The 19,206-nt window shown below is 48.9% G+C and overlaps 1 long non-coding RNA gene across 1 annotated transcript; it reads left to right on the top strand.

The window, feature by feature from the left end:
• The first annotated feature begins 2,148 nt into the window (after positions 1-2,148).
• Positions 2,149-17,504, top strand: LOC102560359 (uncharacterized). Its single transcript, XR_362663.4, has 4 exons — positions 2,149-3,146; positions 4,409-4,531; positions 16,451-16,516; positions 17,340-17,504. It is a non-coding gene; the product is annotated as an uncharacterized LOC102560359 (long non-coding RNA).
• Positions 17,505-19,206: the final 1,702 nt, after the last annotated feature.

Below are 19,206 nucleotides of genomic sequence, written 5' to 3'. Positions count from 1 at the left end.
AAGCCAATTTCCAAAAACAAACCTCTAAATACCTTTTCTAAGCCAACAATAGCCACCCCAGCTGCATGGTGCCACACACAATGCCTGCTCTGAGATACATGCTGCACATGCCGCTCACTCCATCTGTTCTTGGACCCATGCTGCATGAAGAACTGGCAGGTGCCACAAGCAGTGTAGTTCTGGACTGGCTGCAGCAGGTACTGTGTCCAGTGCAGTCCAGAGCTGCCAGGGCAGATGACACATTCAACACGGCTGCTACTCTGACCAGACTGAGCCACATGTAGCACCCACTCCAGCTGCTCCAGGATCCCTGCCCCATGCTAGTCATTTGGCCCCACAAGTTTGACACCTGTACTCTAAAAAATTTAGTTGCCTTAATTATTCAGCAAATATATAGAAGCCCAAGGACTGAAGAGAGTATCAAAAGAAAATGCATAGTTTTCAAAGCAGAGTCACGGGCAGTTAATTGTCTTCATCATCTTCTCAGAGACTGCTACACGTGATGCTATGTTGCTGTAGCAACTCACCACAGTGACATAGCATCCATGGGCAAAACCCATGACACTGCAGCTATAATGCCATAGTGATATGCTCCCCTGTTATAGCATGTCACTAAGGTGATGTAATCCCTAAAAACAACCATGCACAGTGCACATGGCGCAATACCAGCTGTCACAGAACTGTCTTTTAGTACTTTGAAAAGGATAAATGATAGTGCGGTAAATGCTAAATGATAGCGCAGTAACAATAGTGCCATAGTGGCACGTGTAGACATGCCCAGAAAGATATAAATGGTTGACAAAAAGTAATTGAATGCATGCTTCCCCCTACCCTTGTTTTTCAGTGCACCTGTTGTGAGCAGTTGATGATCATAAATCTTTACAATCTCCTTCTCAGTTTAGTAAGTGGCCTCCTCAAAAGCCCTTCAAGGAGTTCCTAAGCCCTACTGGAGAGAAGTCAGTTTGCTATCAGCCACATTGTGCTCTGTGGTATATTCAAACCATTTTCTTTAGAAAATGGAATTGAACCTTGAGGGCATGTGACACTTAATCTACTGCCTTGGCAATTTGCTTCTTTTCTGGTGCTCTGCCAAAGTTACCGTACAGCTGCCTTTTACTAAGGAACTTACGAAGCTACACATTTTTCTTGGCAGATGCCAGCTGTGCTATTCTGTTTGTATCTTTGCTAAGGAAAACCATAGTAACAAATGTACCTAATGCTAAAACAAGGAGTGTGAGCAAAACTGTTCCTGTACAGAGTTCAAACTCAGTTTGTGCCATTTTTGTACATAAAGGACATCTCCACCATCTGTCATTTTGAGATATTTCTTTCTGAGCACTATATTTACTCCAAACCAAGATGAGGTTTTCCCTCTAAGCTGCTGCAACCACTCTTGCATTACCAGGCAGGGACCAAAGTCATCATGTGCTCTGTGGCCCAGCCTGGAGCAGAACTGGAGCCACAATGGAGAGTAAATGGTGGTGGCAGAGCAGGAAGAAGGAGGTAGAGCCAAGTCAGTGCTGAGGGGGGTGGTCACAGGTATGGTAGGTGGCAGACACCAAGGGGAGGAAGATGCCAGGAGTACCAGGCACAAGGGAGGGCAGCCATCAGGGGAGCAAGCAGTGGAGTGGGGCAAAGTGGTGGTGGGACAGGCAGCAGGGATCAAGGTGTGGGGTGAAGCAAGAGATAGGAGAATAAGTGCCAATTTTTATTTTTGCCAGGGGGGTCTAAGATGATGGACATGTGGGAAGTTTTACACATTTGAGGTGACAACCCTCTTTCTGAGGCAGATCTGGAGGGGAAGCTCCCTGGATCCCTTTTAGCTGAGCCGGCAAGGAGCCGTGCACGCGAACAGAGCGTGCAAAAGGCGTGCTCTGAAAGAGTGCACTGGCGTTTGTGCTAGGAAGGTGTGCAGCATGAGCCAGGAAGGAGTCTGCAGCAAGAGAGAGAGGAAGATTCACAGCTCCACGGACATGGACATGGTAAGAACACGGGGAGCAGCTGCTAGGGACCGCGACTCAGGGGTAAGGACCAGGAGGGCAGCCACTGGGAACCCCGCGCTGGTGGTGCCACCTACCCTGGGCTCCTCTGAGACCCCCACCCAGACGGAGGCCAGGCAGCCCCCCTGTCTGTGGGGGCTGCCTGGCGGGGACCTGGAGGCCACGGGTAGGAGTGGGGTCTGGAGGCTCCCTTGACTGTTCCTCTTGTGCCCGACTTTGGGCCCTGGAGGAGCAGGTGAGGGAGCTCCAGGCCGAGGTGAGCAGCCTAACGGGAATCAGGGCTGCGGAGGATGAGATTGACACACATTTCCATTCTTTGCAGGATCACTCTTCCAACCAACAAACCTCCTGCAAGAGAGACACAGCCAAAGAATAGAAGGTGACCACCAGAACCAGGGCTCCTCAGGCTAGCATGGAGGCAGCTCCCCAGGTACAAATGGGGAACATATTCAAGGCCCTGGCAGCCTTGGAGGAGAAGGTAGAAGGAGATGCCTCCAGAGTGGATGGTGCCACTCTACATGTGGCACAGTGTGAACAGGGGCGCAAGAGAAAGAAATGCTGAGTACTTGTCATCGGAGACTCCATCCTGAGGGGAATGGAGGGCCCCATCTGCTGATCTGACCCCATGGAGTGTGAGGTCTGCTGTCTACCTGGGGCTTGGATCCAGGACATTACAGGCATGATCCCAAAACTCATTTGACCTTCAGACCAGTACCCCATGGTCCTAACCCATGTGGGAATGAATGACGTAGCGGGGAGCACTCCAGATCACATCATGAAGGACTACGAGGCCCTGGGAACCAAGCTCAAGGAGACGGGGGCATAGGTGGTATTCTCCTCCATTCTCCTGGTAAGTAGACGCAGTCAGCGCCATGAGGCCTGCTTCGGAGTGGTCAACTGGTGGCTTTGGAGTTGGTGCCACCAGGCAGGTCTCGGGTTCCTTGACAATGCCCCACTTTTTCACAAAGGGGGCGTGCTCGGGTGGGATGGGTTTCACCTCTCCCCTAAAGGCAAGCATCTCTTATCTTCCAGATTGGCTGATCTCATATGGTGTGCTTTAAACTAGCTTTGCTGGGGGATGGGGCCACAGCAGGAAATGACGATGCTTCCCAGCCATGACAGGTGACAAGCACAAAAAGTACCCAGGTAAGTGGCAGGGGTCCAGATAGTCCTGGGTTCAGGGGGCAGAGCATACACCCACAGGAGGTCTTAAATGCCTCTACACTAATGCACGTAGTATGGGGAACAAGCAGGAGGAATTCTCCCTCCTGCTAGCTAAAACAAACCTGGACATAGTGGGGCTCACTGAAATGTGGTGGGATTCAACCCATTACTGGGCGGTAAACATCAAGGGCTACAGACTATACAGGTGGGACAGAATGGGGAGGAAAGGTGGTGGTGTGGCGCTCTATGTCACAGAGCAATACACATCCTCAACAAACAGCATTGTGTCAGAGGAGGGGCTGACTGAAGTGCTCTGGGTTAGAATACAAGGTTGGCAGGGGGAAAGGGACTTAACGGTGGGTATCTACTACAGACCATGCAACCAGGGGGAAGAGCTGGACCTGGAATTCTCAGGTCAGCTCGCAGAGGCAGTTAAGTCAAGGGATATGGTAATCATGGGTGACCTAAACTACCCAGACATCTGATGGGAGGAACAGTCAGGTAGGTCTGACCACTCATGTAGGTTCCTAGTTGAGATACAGGACCTCCACCTAACACAGGAGGTGCAGTCCCACCATGGGGAATGCCTTGCTGGACCTGGTCCTGGCCACAGGCGATGACCTGGTGAGGGGGCTGCAGGTTCTCAACCACCTGGGCGATAGCGATCATCTCCTACTGGAATTCACCGTCCAGTGCAGGATGTCAAAGGCCTGCAGCAAGGCAGCAGCCCTGGACTTCAGGAGGGCTGATTTCAATGAATTAAGGAGATTAGTTGGGGAGGCACTGAGGTCCTGGAGGAGAGGGGAGTTGGGAGTCCAAGATGAGTGGTCGTTCCTTAAGAAGACGATCCTCTGAGCCCAAAGGGTGACAATCCCAATGCGAGTCAAAGGGGGAAAGAGTGCTCAAAAGCCCCCATGGCTCTCCAAAGGCATTCAGGATCATCTGAAAGCTAAAAAGGAGGCGTATGCCCGATGGAAGGGAGGGGCCATCACAAAAGGAAGATTATATCTCCATTGCTCGAGACTGCAGGGGGGGCTGTTAGGAAGGCTAAGGCAAACACAGAACTGGGACTAGCGACCTGGATCAAAGATAACAAGAAATCCTTTTTTTAAATACATAGGGAGTAAAAAGAAAGCACCAGGTCACGTGGGGCCCCTGCAGGACATGCTTTGCAATCTGGTGGTTGCACCAGATGATAAAGCTGACCTCTTTAACAAATTCTTTGCCTCCATATTTCTGAGCAGGGACCTGGACATCCCCCGCACCCGGAATCCCGGACGAACTCAGGAGAGGCACAGCCAGGTCCAGGGTCAGAGAGGACCTGGTCAGGGAGCTTCTGGTGGAACTGGACATCTTCAAATCAGCAGGTACTGATGATCTCCACCCAAGGGTGCTGAGGGAATTGGCAGAGGACATCACAGGACCCCAGGCACAGCTCTACAACCACTTGTGGTGCTCTGGCAAGGTGCCAGAGGATTGGAAAAGGGGCAATGTGGTCCCCATTTTCAAAAAAGGGAGGAAGGAGGACCCAGGAAACTATTGGCCCATTAGTCTTACCTCAGTCCTACAGAAGATCTTTGAGAAAATTATCCAGGAGCACATCTGTCAGGGACCAGCAGGAGACATTATGGGGCAACCAACATGGATTCATTAGAGGCAGGTCCTGACAGACCAACCTGGTGGCCTTCTGCAACCAGGTCACAGAATCCTTGGACACAAGTGTTGCAGTGGACGTAGTCTTTCTGGACTTTAGGAAGGCCTTCGACATTGTCTCTCTCCCCATTCTCATCAAAAAATTAGGTGACTGTGGCGTCGATGCCTACACAGTCAGATGAGTCACAAATTGGATGAAGGGCCGCACCCAGAGAGTGGTGGTAGATGGGTTGTTTTTGACCTGGAGGGATGTGAGCTGTAGGGTTCCCCAGGTCTCGGTCCTCAGGCCTGCACTGTTCAATATCTTCATCAGCGACTTGGATGAGGGAGTGAAAAGCACCTTGTTCAAGTTTGCGGATGACACTAGGATGTGGGGAGAAGTGGGCACGTTAGAAGGGAGGGACAGGCTACAACTAGATCTGGATAGGTTACATGGGTGGGCGGCTAAGAATAGGATGGGTTTCAATACTGACAAGTGCAAGGTACTGCACCTGGGGAGGAAGAACTAGCAGCATACCTACAGGCTGGGGAATTCCCTTCTCATTAGCACAGAGGCAGAAAAGGACCTCGGAGTCATTATTGATTCCAAGATGAACATGGGCCGCTAATGTGAGGATGCAGTCAGTAGGGCCAACCGCACCTTGTCTGCATCCACAGATGCATCACAAGCAGGTCCAAGAAAGTGTTCCTCCCCTTCTATGCAACATTGGTCAGGCCACAGTTGGAGTACTGCGTCCAGTTCTAGGCGCTGCACTTCAGGAGGGATGTGGACAACATCGAGAGGGTCCAAAGGAGGGCCACTCGCGTGATCAGAGGCAGCAAGGTAGACCCTACAAGGAGAGGCTACGGGACCTGAACCTGTTCAGCCTCCACAAGAGAAGGCTGAGAGGGGATCTAGTGGTCATCTATAGACTTACTAAGGGGGACCAGCAGGAAATGGGAGAGACCCTGTTCTCCCGAGCACTACCAGGAGTAACTAGGAATAACAGCCACAAGTTGACTGAGAGTAGGTTCAGGCTGGACATCAGGAAGCACTACTTCACAGTCAGGGTGGCTAGGATCTGAAACCAACTTCCAAGGGAAATGGTGCTCACTCCTACCCTGGGGGTCTTCAAAAGCAGGCTAGATAATCACCTTGCTGGGGTCATTTGACCCCAGCATTCTTTCCTGCCCATGGCAGGGGGTTGGACTTGATGATCTGCTCAGGTCCTTTCCGACCCTACCAACCATGAAACTATGAATACAATAATCTAATGCAATGGTTCTTAACCTGTTTGCCATAGTGGGCCACACTTGCAGCTCTCAATGTGTTGTGGGCCACACCCCACAGCTGAGGCAGCCCTCAGCTTCCAGGGCTACAGAACTAGGGCCAGGGCCCACAGTCCCCTGCCCACCCCCAGCAGCATCCAAGCCCTGGTTGCCACCCATTGGTGGCAGTGGTTGCTGCGGGCAGAGCAGAGCAGAGCAGAGCCAAATTCCACCCCCCCACCCCCGCCGTGAGCAGCACAGCCAAAGTGGAGCCCATGGGGGTGCAGATGCAGGCTGCCCACTGTGGGCTCAGGGCACCCCACCCTTCTGCCTTCCCTGCAAGGCCTCCTCAGCCCAGTGGGTGGGACCCAGTACTGGCAGGTAGGGAGCCTCAGTGCCAGTACTGAAAGACCCACACCCCATTCCCCATGCCATGGGGAATCACCCCCTGCCCACCCAGCATCAGTAATTGAGGTGAAATGTATCATCATAGCTTTAGTCTATAGGAATACTTTTTATCAAATTTTCAATGTATGAAACAAGAATTGATTTGGCAAGTGGAGCTAATCCTGCACATTATAGGCAAGGATTTTTGTGGTATTTTTTATTGGACCAACTATATAGTTAGGAGAGCTGTTGGACAAGGTTTTGGGCATCAAGTGCTCTTCTTCAGGTCTGGGCTCAAACCAATAAAAGATATCTTAAAACATCTTTGCTCCTCAGACATGTCCTTAATCATCATGGCACAACAACACTCCAAGTCCTACTGTACTTTATAAGCCATTATGTATAAGTACACAAAATGAAACAACTAAGAACTAGGCATTGCAGCACTCAGCCTTGAGGTAGCTGAGCCCCTAATGGATCTAGCCCTCTAACTTTGGTTAGATCATTCACGGGCTTAATGGTGGGTAGCAGTCTGATGTAGTCTCTTGTGAGGAGATATGTTATTGGTCCAGTGAGACATATTTGAATGTAAGCCTGTTGTTGCTGTTATACCATAAATGTATATGGAGCTTAAAAGAGAAATAAAATACAGTGTCCCTCCCAAAAATAATTCACATTTCAAGGCTCCAATCCTACAATGCATGTGGAACATGTGCAGTGTCAGTATCACTCCAGGGAAGTGTCTTCATGGCAGGCAGTCAAAGATCAAAGAGGTGACTTCTGTTTGTGTAGTTGTATCTAAACTATCTTCACCTATGTTAGGAACTGATATGAATACAGAAGTGACTCTTAACCAGGGTGCCGTGGCACCCCGTGGTGCCTTGATTTCCTTTCAAGTATAACCCTGTTGGTGTTCCGAGAGGTACCCCCTCTCCAATTGAAGGGATCAAAGCAGGTGCACAAGCACTGTGGGAGGTGTAGGGACTCTCCTTCCCCTGTAGAGCAGAGCCAGACCACCAGTGGGGACTTAACCATATACCTTTTAATGAGAGAGCAGTACTGGGAACATAACCAGTATAAACCAGGGAGTATAGGGGACACTACAACGCCCTGAGGGGGCAGGATTCAACAAAGGTTAGACACTTACAATCATAGACATATTCATCCAGTTGACAAAAGACAGGGTTAACCAAAATATAAAACACAAACAGCAGAACAAACAATAGTGGTTGTTGAAATATAAAAGGCACAAAATACAAAATGTCAAATGACAAGGAATATAGGGCCTAGGTACCTGGAGGGGGAGAAGGGGGGGAAAACACAATGACCCCTTTCCACTGCAACAAGAATTTCTCCCTGTTACTTCATTCATCCCAGCTAGGACTTAAACTCCAATCTCCCATGTGGTAGGCAGAAACACTCCCACACAACTACCAGTCCTAATACTGCTCTAAGCTGCTAGGGGTCTTGACTTTCCAGGAGCCCCTGCCTCATGTCAAACTTCCTGACATCTGATTGGAGGAGCTGGAAGCAGAGCTGGGAACCTCTCAGGTCGCTGCTCAGATCCTTGCTGGATCTGGGTAGCCTCTCCTGCTGGCTGCAGCTTCTCGTCGGGGATCCTGGAGCCCAGCGGGGAGCCTCTTCTGCCGGCCGCACGCTGTGCTGCTAAAGGTCCAACTGCTGCCTGCAGGTCCCACGCCTTCAGGTGCTTCTGGGGCAACTGCTCCCACCCCACTGGCTCAGCTCTTTGCCAGCTCTTTGAATCTCCTTCCTTGTGGTCCCTCACTGGTCTGTCTTGAGTCAGCCATGCTGCCCCTTTTATCCCCCTCCTGGTGACCCAAGGGGCCAATCAGAGGACATGGAGGGTGAGTCTCTGGGGTCTGATTGGTGAGGAAAGGGAATCCCAAGTCCTCCAATCATCTTTTACCCTTTCAAAACTCCTGAGCTAAGTCACTGCCAGCTAGCCCGTCACACAAGGATGTTGTCGGGTGCCACACAAGGCTAGAATTGTTAGGTATACAAACAAGGTTCACAAGATAAACACAGAGATTTCAAATAGGAACACATGATGTTAAAAACATTCTGACCTTCTGTAATCTTTCTGAGTTCTTTGCAACAGAAGAATGGTCCTATTATTATTTTTTATGTAGTTAAAAACCAAGTGAAGACTAAGAGCTGGCATTTTCCCAGGCATGCCCTGAGTCTGTGGAGGGGTGTCTTGAGTCTAAAAAGGTTGAGAACCAGTGGGCTACTGTGTAGCCAGAGAAATAAAGAGCTCAGCACAGGCTGCAATACCCACGTGAAAACCCAAGTAAATACTCAGGTGGTTAGTTTCATGTTGGCAGGACTACACTCTTACCATTATAAGCTATCTAGTGTAGGCCATTTCTTACTCAAGACATCTAGTATAAAACTCCATCAGGGATGTCTATACTACATTGCAATCATACTTTTGGCAGCAGCATAGACATACCCCATGAAAAAAAAACCAGAATAAGAATAGGAATAAGAATGGTAACAAACACAGCTTTATCTAGACAAAGATAGCGAATATTAATCTGAATTCAGGCAGAGGGCAAGCCAGGGTGGCACACTGGTTCGGAGAGATATAAGCCTAATGAAATAGGCTATCACTAATGAGAGTGTATGGCTCTCTGAAGAGGCTGACTTCTTCAGAGAAACCCTTTTCTGGTTTCTGCCTAACCATGGTCTGAAAGTCTATCTTTGTACTTTCATCACAAGAGTAGCAAAGGATAGCCCATGCATCACTTTTCTAAGGGACTTGTTACATGCTAAGTTTGGGCAGCTCCTGGAGCTCTTAACATCTGGACTGTCTGCATATTAGCACCTGAAGCTATTTCTAAGTACTCGTTAGACAGCACAAAGTTATGCCACTCCAGGGCAGGATTATCTCTGATACATGCTACCCAGTTCATGTTACACTGGCAGCATCTACACGAGATGCTTAACTGTAGTAGCATAGTTTATTATGCAGTAAAAACACTTAATTGCAAGTAAATTTGCTACCTGCAAATGCAAATTTATTCACTATTAATTACTGCATAGTAATGCACATGTAAATGCAAACCAGGACCAAATTTGCTCCCAAGTCAGCCCTGCCGCTATGGGGCCAGTCTGAGGCTCGCCCCAGGGCTCTGGGCTGGGAGCCTCTTCTGTTCCAGGGCTGAGCTATCTCTGTTACAGCCTCAGGCCTGTAAAAGTCTGCAGCATTTTGAGCCCTGGGGGGACACCAGCAGGGATTCTAAGGGTACTCCAGGTCCCTTTGTCCACCTGGGCAGGCTGCAGGCCAGCTGCCTTAGTCTGCCTGTACTGCGGTGCCACTGCCTGGCACCATACTGCAGTGGGGCTGCCAGACCCACGCCTTTCAGGCCACCAGGGTGCTGTAGGCCAGGGGCGGGCAATTATTTTGGGCAGAGGGCAGCTTACTGAGTTTTGGCAAGCCATCAAGGGCTGCCTGGGCAGATAAATATTAATTTTCTAAAATTTTTAGGGGCCCCGCAGGCCAGATAGAATGGCCTGGTGGGTTGCATCCGGCCCCCAGGTCGCATTTTGCCCAGCCCTGCTATAGGCTGTTGCAGGCTGCAGCCAGGCCTGCCAACACCCAGGCCTAGCTGCAGGCAGCTTCTGGCTGCCAGGGCCATCTCCACCTGCCTGAAGCCTACCCCCAGCAGCCTTCCCTGTTCTTGCAGGTGCTGAGAGGTACTGCTTCTGCTGCATGTCTGACAGTCCCATGCCAGGCCATGGTGCTGTGTGCTGTAGGCACCTGTCCAGGCCCGGCAGCACAGGGACAGCCACATGGGGTACCAGAGACCTGCCGCCAGACCCACAATGGTGTCCTCCTCATCCGTGGCCATGCCCACACCTGTGCCCACCACCTGGGGCCCCAACTGATCCATGAAGAGACTGGTGACCTCATGGTGCTATGGGGTGAGGCAGAGGTGAAGCTCCAGTTTGGGGAGGGTGCAGATGCTCCAATGCCTGTGTCTATGAGGTGCTTTCAGGCTAGATGTGGGAGCGTGGGCACAACCAGTTGGCACTGCAGTGCTGCATAAAGCTCAAGGGCTTGAGGGCACAGTAGGTCACCATCACTTACCACAATCATAGGTCAGGGAGTACCCGTAAGTCCAAGCCCTTTATATGGCAACTGATGGACATCCTCGCACTCCAGGATCCAGGCTGCAGCCATGCTTTCTATAGCACCATAGGCAGCCTACACAAACCCCTGGCCCAGCCTGGCACCCCTAGTGATGCATCAACAGGGGAGCGCCCCTCAGGTATCCAGAAGCCCATCCTGTCAAGCTTCCTGGCTGCACCCTCCACCAGCAGCTCGAGCTGCAGCCCCAGCCCTGCCACGAGGCATGAACAGCCATGACACTACTGACCACCAATAGTGGCCAGTTCCTCCCTGGGGGTGAAAGCCCCTCCAGCTCTAATAGGAGCAGTCTTTGTAGGGTGGGTACGTGATGGAGATGTGGGTCTAATCCAGGGCCCTGAGCCCAGGGCGCAGAAACCAGCCAACACTGCCAGAGGGTCATACACACAGAGCACAGTGTTCACCAGCACATCCTGGAGGCCTTGCCTACACCAAACAGTGGGCCTTGCCCATGCCCAGCAGTGTCCTTGCCCATGCAAAACAGATGTCTGACATACAGCAGGCTGGTAGGTGTGGCCAGCTTGAGCAGGGCAAGGGCCAGGTGGGTGTCCACGGGGAGGGGCTGCCGCATGTCACTGTTTTACCATTCCAGGTGTGGCCAGAGCTGCTCCAGGAGATCCCAGAAAGTAGCCCAGGTCATGCAAAAGGCCTCCATCCTCTGCTTATCATCCCAGGTGTGCTGGACAACATGCCACCATCAGTCCTGCCTGGCCAGCGGGCCCAGAGGCAGTGAGACTGGAGGTCCAGGAAGATGATGGCAATCCTTGTGGTCGCATCCTGGAGCCTGTCATCTGCAGCCCCACTGGGGACTGGCCAGGTGATGAGGTCAAGGCAGCAGGTGCATGGTGGCATCCCTGGGACAGTGCACAGCAGGCAAGCAGCTGGTTGCTGCACATGGGGGAGACAGGAGGGTGCAGACAGCCGTGGGCCAGATGGCCAAGGGCAGGGGTTGAAGCAGCCATGGTGTGGCAAGGCACAGGTAGCAAGAAGAGGGCTGTTGCATGCTGCCCATGTGCTAGGCACACTGCTCCTTGCCAGGGAAGTGGCTAGCCAGAGAACAGTGAACAGGGCTGCCTTTTAAAGAAGGTTGCTAACTGCTGGTAGTTGCAGCCAGAGCCTGGAGCTAGCCCCTGTGGTGGCAGGGGCCCAATGCAGGGCCCTGGGAAATGGAAGCAGATTGGCATCAAATCTGCTCCCGCTTCCTTCTCTGTATAGACACCTGCCCAGCACTATTTACTCACGAGTAATTTGCTCAAGAGTAAACTGGTACCACATCAAATTCATATGTAGACCCACCCACTAAGGTACAGCCCTTCTAGGCTACAACTTTGTGTAAACATCTCACCCACTTCCCCTCCACTGCTGGCCTGGATCAGGTCCACTGCTCCCCTGCCCAGTGAAGAGCAGCAATCCCACAACAGCAGGGGCCAATCAAGCAAGTTAATCCTCCCTTGCCTACTCCCCTGGGACAGGTAGCCAAATAAGTGGGAGTTGGGGACAGGAGGGGCAGCAGAGGGGGTCCCTGGGTTGGGAGGAAACTAGTGAACCCTGGAAGGCAGGGGGCAGGGGAAAAGCCTTGAATGGGAGGGGGAAAGGTTTCTCACTTTTCAGTCCTCTAGGCCCCTGCTGGCTTGAATGTGTGACTGTTCCAACCTCAAGCTAGCAATAATTGCATCCATCAACATTTGTCCAGCTCACAATGTGACGTGTAAAAAAAGGCCCTTAGCGTGACACAGCCAGACACTAAACTAACAACTTTCTAGATCCAGGTTAGTATTTTAACTGCACAATGACCCTTTTTTTCAATAGTTCACAGTGGTCAGATTTTAAAATAGAATATTACCCCAACTAAAATTAGACTTAATATGTGCAATATTTAAAACATAAAAATAGTAAAGATAATGTTGTTCTCATGCTCCATTCAATTAATTAAATGTATCTTACTACCTTACTTTCAAGTAAGAGTTCATTTCCAGCCAGATTTAACTCCTTCCTCATGTACCTGAGATTTGTCTTTGTACAGCATTTGAAAAAGCTAATGCTCACACCTATGCACGTTAGACTTTGCATGAAGAAAAAGCAATAGCCTTTCTGTGTTCATTTTCATTTTGCGGTCTCTCTCAATATACTGTTAATTTATCCGGCAACTGTTTAGGATGGTTTCCAGAGTGAGTAATGAACATGTTGTTTTCAGTATCTCAGTACAGAGTTATCTCAATATCATTTTGGCTTATGAACTCTTGAAATACTAGAGAATTGAATTCTGTAGCAAACATGTCCTGGAGCAGTGTAACTTTTGTAATAAGATAAATTATAAAACCTTTTCTCTTGATAATGTAATATTCTAAAATCCAACACACACATTAAATTGGTAGTAATATGTAAGCTTGGAGCCACCTAGTGGTAAGCACTAAGGCAGGGGAAAAACTTGCTTAAGACACAAAATATGGTCCTTCCAACAATTCTATCCTCGTCAATATGAACTAAATTGCTTAAAAATGTTTGATAGCTCTAATTATAACCATAATGTGCATATGGACTGCATATATTACAATAGCAATTTTCAATATCAAATGGTTGAACACAACTTTTTCTCTTTGCCTTGTTCACACCAAGGTTCAGGAGTCAGTATTTCTTCTGCAAGAACTCTCACTAGCATTTGAAGGAAAGTAAAGAAAACTGCAAAGAGGAGTTGTTGCAGTATTTGAACCCAAATCATTTAGCAGAGTATCCCAAAGAAATCATTTCTGATTTATTGGTTTGGCTATGAGAACTTCAGCCTGCATGTCAAGCTCCCTGATTCTTTTTTTATATGCCTGCTGAGGCAGAGCTTATAATAATGCCAGTACATTTACTATCTAATCCAGGGGTGGGCAAAATATGGCCTGCAGGCTGGATCACCAGCCAATCCTATGTGGCCTGCAGTGCCCCTAAAAAAATGTAGAAAATTAATATTTATCTGCCCCAGCTGCCTGTCAAAGATGACAGTAGCCAGCGACAGAAGGATGCAGGGGAAGCCATGGCAGGCTCCTGCAATAGCAAGGCCCACCTGGCCCTGCCCCCCAGCCAGAAGCCCCTGCCTAGTAGGGTCTTCTGGCCTGGCACCCTGGGGCTGTTCATGCCTCAGCGGGAAATTCAGGTAAGAAGGGGATGGGGGCAGGCAGGAAAGTTAGGAAGGTAGGGACTGAGGGGGAGTGGAAGTGAGTGGCATGCAGGAGCACGGGGCCCATGCTGGTGTCCTGGGTCCAGCACCGGCAGGGCCCAGAGTGGGGTGGCAGGAGCCTGAGGTATAGGGTCTCAGGGGTCTATGAAACTGGGCTGGGATGCGCCAGCAGGGAGAGAGGGGAGCTGGCCTAGCTCCATAGAGTCCCTGCTGGCCAGGACCCTGTGCTCCTGCTGCCCACTCTGGGCCACACAGTTGCTGGCCCTGGGGCACTGGTGCGGGCTCTGCACTTCCATCTGGCTGCTGCTGGCTGCTGCTGGCTGCTGCATGCCTGTTCACTCCCAACTTCGCGGGATAGACAGGGATGACCACAAGCAGCCCCAACCCCGCGCTTGCCCCTCCAGGATGAGCAGTGACAGCAGGGAACAAACTGCTGCTCAGCACAGGAGAAAAGCGGCCAATCCACCTCCCCCCACCAGTGCTCCCTGCTCCCATGTCAGGCTGAACAGGACCCTCCAGCCCCACCCACAGCTAGGAGCAGGAGGATGCAGGCAGGGAAATCCCTGGGGCAAAGGATGGGGAGCCAGCTCTGCTGCTTGCTCCTAGGAAAGGCAGTAGAGCCCATTCTTCCTGGACAGCCTCAGACGGGCTCCCCTGAGCCACCGCCTATACAGCCCCCTCTCCTGCAGGGTCCCCCCGTGCCCCAACCCGATCCAATTCTTGCAACCCCCCCGCCGTAAAAATTCAATTTAAACATGTAACTTAAATTTAAATCTGTAAAATTTATACAGTTCTGCAGTATAAAAATGTTGGGATCCCCTGCCATAGACTCCTGGCAGCCTGCACCCCATGCTCCTACTGCCCTGCTCTGGGTCCCACTAGGGCTGGCCCCAGGACAGTGCAGGCCCCACACTCCCACACACCCACTCACTTCCACTCCCCCCGCCCCTGCCGCCACTTTCCCCACTTTCCCCACTTTCCTACCCACCCACCAGCCATTCTGCACCCTGTGGCTCCCATACTCACAATATAATACAATATAGACACACACAAATCAGGACAAAAATATATAAAAATATATAAATTAATATAAATTATTATGGGTGTTTGATTTTTAGTATATAATGTTCCCCCCCACACCCTAAGATGGCAAACCCTCTTCCCCAAAGGAGTACTTCCAGGGGTAAAGGGAGGGACTTCTGGTGGCAAAGGTCAGAGGTTAAGGGGGCAGGACTTCCAGTCCCAAGATGGCGACCAGGGGGCAGGGCACTTGTCAAGGGGTGGGGCTACCCATGCGGCCCTCAACAGCTTGCCAAAACTTGGTAAACAGTCCTCCACCCAAAATAAAATTGCTTGCCCTGATCTAATCCGTGACCACATCTACCCAAGGTGCTGACTCACAGTAGCTCATTAGTACTTCACAGTAGCATCACATGGCACAAAGCGTATGCATGTACTGAATGACTACATAGTAACAACTGCGCAGTCAGTGTCTCATATAGATGTGACCAGTAAATTGTAGTCAGGAAGTTTACTGCTATTATTAAAAAAAAAAAAAACCTGATCCAAAAAAGCTCTGCTATGGTTAAAAAAAGAAACAACTTATATTTAAGAATATGAGACTAGAAGGGGTTTTCTGGGTCATCTAATACAATCTACCGGTTTCATAGGCAACTATTAACCAAAAAGTTTCAAGTCCATATTGAAATTACATTTTTCAATAATGCTGACCTTTCCACTGCTTGCACTGCTTCAGTGGTTTAGCCACAAAGCTAAAACCACTATAGTTGTATAGCTATGGTATTGTTCCATATCTGTTGGCCCTCCATATAAGTAAATCCCACATTTTCAGGTTCAATGTGGAGAAAAACACTGTTTATCCTGAATATTCATTGACCACCACAGATAGAGTTCTGCTATTACCCTTAAAAAGACCCACAGGGAAAACAAATAGCCAAAGAAAGGACTCTGATATCTAGAAACACTAAAAATGCTGGAAACAATAAAAACTGCTCTGGAGAACAAATTTGCTTTGATATTGTGACCAGTTATTCCTAAAACAATTAGAGAGAGAATTGCTTCGACTCTGATTTCCTCCGCCCATGTTTTTCTCGCTTGCCACAACTTAATGGGAATTAATTCAAAGGGGGAAAAAAAAAGGAACAAGCGGGCAACTGTGTTATGGTTACAGTCACAAAATAATCTTTCTTTATCTCTCTTAATACCTATGTATCCCAATGGTGGCTCGCTTCACAGTAAATAACATGGTCCCAGGCCATTGTGGGCACATCACTTCTAAAGAAACAACTTCTTCATGATAGGACTCTTCTCCCCCACTTCACGTAAAATCCTCTGAAAACAGTCTCTACAGTCTAGACCCCTGATCAGTAACTTATCACAAAGCCTCTAATTATTTCTTGTTACTTGATGGGGGGTTTCACCCACCACTCCCTGGTTGGTAGGCACCATATCAAGATCATTGATGCTTGCTTCCTGACGGATGCTACCTTCCGTTGCTCTTGTGCCTCCGCAGAAAAAATCAGCTCTGTCACTAACTCACTATGACTCTCCACTCCCCTTCCGGGGGTTCAGTATTCGTTCATCTTTCCTTTTATCCGTGTAATTTCTGGTTCTTAATTAACAATGTTCTCCATCTCACAGGTGCAGTGAATGCTCCTGGCACCAGCTGATGATATCATCATTTTCTGCTGCCTCACCATCAGTATGGTAAGTTTCTTTTTTCACTTCTCTAAGTAATGGGGACCCACAGCTCCTTGTTACAGATATTATTATTGTAAGCACAAAAATACTGCAAGTCCAGATTATCAGTGGCCTAATAATAGGTAGACCTTGTGTATAAGATTAATGCAATTTTCATGGTGGAAAAATAAATTGAATTACAACTGGAATATTATAGCTATATTTAATCCCCAGAATGTCAAAAATGGCTTTCTCCACCAGTCAATTGATTAAAAAAGAGCTTAAACTATATGTAATTCATTCTAGTCTAGGAAAACTATATTTTTATTACTTAAGTCCTATATTTTTATCCTGATCTCTTTTACCTTGACACACAAAAGAAATAGCTGATGGTCAGGATACACTGAAATAGCAAGGTGGTCAGGATACACTGAGAAACTTTCAAATAAATAAATTGGTATTGATCCTGTGTGTTTCAGTGTATTCAAGGAGACCCATCCTATCCAAAAATCAAAAGGTTTGGTGTAAACAAGGAACAAAGTTTGGTTATTTCTGTGGGGCAAGAATCCTGTCTCTAACATGCATATCAATTACCAACAATGTATGTGGCTTGGTAGAAATAATACAAAGTAATTAATAAAGAAGTATCTTGATAAGAAAAAATGTTGTACGCTAAGTTTCAGTACAGGATGTGACAACTTCATGATGTTCTGTGGTCCCTAATAATGGACTAGTATACAATCTGGCTTCTGCAAATCCCAGGAATAATATAAAGCATATAACATATAAACAACATATAACATGATATGGCATTATGTCCCAATTTAAAAGATATACATTTGATTTTAAGAACCTGTTTAGGTATAAGATGTCATCTGTCTCTCTCTGCAAAAAACTCTCAACATCATCAGGAAGATCATGTATCAGGAAGGAGGCCAAAGAAAGATGACAATAACATGCTTTCCAAGAAATGCAGACTGGAATCTCTTCTATTTGAGACTTAAATTTGAGTACTAAAGGTAAAGTTTGCTGGGCTTTCCTTAGTCAATGGGAACTTTTTTTTATTAATTCTCAATGTAAGAATGAGAATTGACATTGCACAGGTGAAAGAAATTATTTTATGAGCAATCCCATAAAGCCACCTATCCCTATTTTGAGCAATCCTTTTTAGCCACATATTCACTCTGGAGAATATAAACCCTCAGCAAATGTCTGTTACCTGTGCTGTTCCATTTCATGTACAGTGATTATAATGAAGATGGAGATAGCCTTTTCTCTGTGGGTGTACGGGACAGAACTAGGAGCAATGCCCTCACATTGCACTGGAGAAAATTTAAATTGGAGATTAGGAAGACCTTTCTGACTATGAGGGTGGTGAAGCACTAAAATAAGCCACCTAGAGAAGTTCCGAAATGTCCATCCCTGGAAATTTTCAAGAGCAGGTTAGACAAACATTCGACTGGGGAAGTCCTGCCTTGAGGAGGGGGCTAAACTAGATGACCTCATGAGGGCTCTTCCAGCCTGGTTTTTCTATGATCCTTTGATTATGCTGGTCTGCTTGTCATCCACAGTGCCATTTCCCCCCATTCTTGTCTTTCAGTTTGTTTGTCAAGGGAAGGAAAAACAGTTTAAGCCAGTGGTGCTCAACCTTTCAGCCCAGCAAGCCAGATGAAGGGCAAGGGGATGGTTCACGAGGCATATCAAAACACACATGCCATGATTGAACTGCCTCTGCCCAGAACTACATGCTGGGATCAGCCCAGGTGCCACTTAAAGCATGATGTAATGATCAGAGAAAAGCGTATGATCTAACGTGATCTAATACTTAGGGCCACAGCCCACAGCGATCTCCAGGAACCTGTGAGGAGCCCTACGGGAAGAATGACATGGTTCTGGGGGGCCAGAGTTGGCCCACAGGCTGAGGCTTGAGCACCCTCAGATTAAGCTAAAGACAGTGCTGATGTGAGAACAAATGGCCAAGTATAAATTTAGGCTGAAAATTAAAAGGTATCTGTCGCAGGGGACTAGGGTGTCCTGCTCCTTTAAGGGCTGAAACTGCTAGGGAGAGAGCCCTAGCAGTCAGTTGAGAGCCCCAGGTGCTGGTTACCAGGGCAGCCAGAATGTGATCGTTAGCCCACACCTGCCAGTGGTCAGCTGACCAGAAGGGGCAGGGCCTGGCATATATATAACCCCCAGGGCTGAGGCCATGCAAGCAGTTCCCTGCTAGCAGCCAGAGGGGAAGGAGCCTCCAGGGAGAAAGTGCCCAGTGATGCAGCAACTGTCTGTTATGCTGCACCTAGGCTAATGGGGCTCCATGAGCTCCACAGGTACCCTTGCCTACTAGACACTGTGCCGGGGATGAAGTTCGATGCTTTTAAAAGGGCAGAGCACACCCTGGTCTTGTGTATTATGTTATAGCCCAGGGGCTTATGTTTGTTTGCTATTTATAACACCGGTGGTTTGGGAGAGGCTATTGGGGAAGGAGGAGGCCACATTGGGGGCCCATTACAGCGTGGGGACCCCAGAGCCAGAAAGGGCATGGCATTTGAGGTGCACAGACCCCGGCACCAGAGAGGGCACGGCATCTGGGGTGCATAGACCCCGGTGCCAGAGAGGGTGCCATATTTGGGGTGCACAGACCCTGGCACCAAAGAGGGCACAGTAACAGGACTGCAGAGAGCCCAGATGCCAGTGAGGCCCAGCGACAGAGCTGCGGA

The sequence above is a fragment of the Alligator mississippiensis genome, chromosome 3 (genome assembly GCF_030867095.1).
Source record: "Alligator mississippiensis isolate rAllMis1 chromosome 3, rAllMis1, whole genome shotgun sequence".
Classification (NCBI taxonomy): domain Eukaryota; kingdom Metazoa; phylum Chordata; order Crocodylia; family Alligatoridae; genus Alligator; species Alligator mississippiensis.
The sequence above is the reverse complement of the archived record's forward strand: the minus strand, read 5'-3'. Positions and strand labels throughout refer to the sequence as shown.